Here is a 2,523-nt window from a genome sequence, read left to right as displayed (position 1 = left end):
GGAACCCCCCCCCCCCCAAGAAGTGCTCATAGCACACAGTGAGGAATAGAGTCAACAAATGGACCAATAAACAGAGAAGACAATGGATTGTTTACTTAGTAGAGGTCAGGCTTAACCTGGCATTCTTATGGGCGCATTAATAGTAATCACCTTTAACAGAGTAAATACCACAGTTAACTCATCCAGATTTATTATGCCAGACCAAATAATGTTGTTTCAGATAATAGTGACATAAATGAGACCATAAATGGCTAAGCCACCATAAAAGATATACAGGTCTGGCATCCCAGTATGAGTCAAGCATAAATTGTAAAGGAATTTTAATCAGCGATAATACAAGATGAGCTAAGATATTGCACAACACACAGAAATGGCTTTTTCTTTCAAACACATTCATTTATTTCCTCTGAGAGGCAGTAAAATGTCCTTTGGGCTCCCAGCAGGGTGATGGCACATGTGGAGAAGGTCCACACCTTTCTGACTCAACTCTGCGATACACAATCTCCAGCACAGTAGGTGTCATTAGTTAGACTTTGCTTTATGTAAATTTAGTTTCAACTTGGCAGGGAACACTGAATTATGTACCTCTAAATTTCTGTTACAGTTCAGGGAACAGGGACCTCTTGTTTGGTCTGAGACACCGCAGTGCAGATATAGATGTGAGACTTCAAAAGAATGACTTTATATGTGTCTGCGGTTAGTCTGCTGTGTCAGTAAACACGGCCGGCCCATTCCCTGATGTGCTTAAAGTAGTCAATAAACAAATTGGGCAGCAAAAGGTCACTTTTTAATGTCTTGACCTTATAGCAAACTAAAATTGGTTCAGTAGCACTGTAATTTTTTCATGCTATAATAACAAATTTGATTTAATCAGTTATAACAAGAACTAATATTGATACTTATTAACTAATAATTTCTACACAATTTTATTGTCAGTTTTAACTTCAAATGCTGAAAAAGAAAAAGTGCATTGAATTTATCACTACGGATTATTGCTTAAATGTATTAAAAATTAAATTTCAATACTTTCAATTAAAGTCAATTATAGTGCACGTTTTTACAGGGCAAAATAAAAACACTCCCCCCCAAAACCCCGTGTATAACCCTTCAAAACCCTAAAATACTAAAAAATTATGTGATTTTATTGATGTATTTATTTGTGATAATATTTGAACATTTTTGGACACTTCTTCTTGAATTTCTTAGTTCAGAGAAGTTTAGATTGAGCAAAAGTTCAAGAGGCAAAAGTGAAACATACAAATAATCATCTTCTAAAAGTTATACTGAAATATATTATTTGTGAGCCAAGAATATAAAATCAGCATTAGACTGCTAACTTTAGTCTGTATCGTCAAAGGAAATGGCCTCTAATTATGTCCTAATGGATGAATAAAAGATTGATAATAGACAACATGACTCACCTCTAGCTTCACATGATAACGCCACGATCAAAACCCCAGTGAGAAAAGTCAACTCTGGAAACTCTGGAAACATTTTATGATGTCCCGCCACTAAAAGAAACCATGAGAATCATAACGATGGATACACAGTTTACACAGTTTACAAACTGCGACGCGACAAACTAAAACACAACAGCAGCTTTCCTCATGAGCTCGTTAGTCGCGTCGCGTTTAGGCGTTCGTTTGCAAAGTAAATGTGGTGTAAATAGAGCCTGATGAAAGTAGTGTTGGGGTATTGAGTACTTACATGTCCGCCGAAAGCAATTTAATACTAGGAGTTAATCAGTTTCTAATAGAAGGATGAAGAAGAACACTCTTGAGCAGCAAGGTCTTCTTTTAAACGTCTTCAGATTTTTTAGTATTCTGTCCAGGTGAGGAAAAGTTCAGGAGTACTTAGGTTCCACTCGCCTCTTCGCTTGACATGACCCGTCAGCATCCCTGACCGTGGAGAGAACTGAAGATCTACAGCTGTGAATCACAGCAGCGCTCCTCCACGCCAACAGCTGGAGACCGGCACAAATTAAACACGAGCGACCCCTGTATGCGCACAGATGCCAACACTACTCCACCTGTGTAGGGGTCCAGCTATGGCAATCCATAATAACAATTAGAAAAAAAAAAAACTCTCCATAGGGTGAAATATGCAATGTCTGTCTTTCTTTCTTTCTTTCTTTCTTTCTTTCTTTCTTTCTTTCTTTCTTTCTACCAAATAATTGAAGTAATACAAACAAAATAAAAAAACGTTTACATTTAGTCATTTAGCAGATGCTTTTATCCAAAGCGACTTACAAATGAGCACAATAGAAGCAATCAAAACTAACAAAAGAGCAACATGTAAGTGCAAATGACAAGTCTCGGTTAGCCTAATGCAGTACACGTAGCAAGGTATATTTTTTAGACACACACACACTCAGGTTTGTTTTTGTGAAAAGTGGGGACATCCCATAGGCGTAATGGCTTTTATACTGTACAGACCGTATATTCTATTGTCCTACACCAACCCTACCCCTAAACCTACCCCTTACAGGAAACTTTCTGCATTTTTACTTTCTCAAAAAAACTA

General features: G+C 37.3%; 1 protein-coding gene across 1 annotated transcript in view; it reads right to left on the bottom strand.

The window, feature by feature from the left end:
* LOC107680949 (fibroblast growth factor receptor-like 1) overlaps positions 1–1,715 on the bottom strand; it is a 34,335-nt gene extending 32,620 nt beyond the window's left edge. The window contains exon 1 of the mRNA XM_016477046.1: positions 1,708–1,715. The gene's annotated coding sequence lies outside the window, so the exon portion shown is untranslated. The remainder of the gene's footprint in view (positions 1–1,707) is intronic.
* Between the last annotated feature and the right edge of the window lie 808 nt (positions 1,716–2,523).

This window comes from Sinocyclocheilus anshuiensis, unplaced genomic scaffold, assembly GCF_001515605.1.
Source record: "Sinocyclocheilus anshuiensis isolate Anshui unplaced genomic scaffold, SAMN03320099.WGS_v1.1 scaffold20, whole genome shotgun sequence".
NCBI classification, from domain to species: domain Eukaryota; kingdom Metazoa; phylum Chordata; class Actinopteri; order Cypriniformes; family Cyprinidae; genus Sinocyclocheilus; species Sinocyclocheilus anshuiensis.
This window is presented reverse-complemented; position numbering and strand designations above follow the sequence as displayed.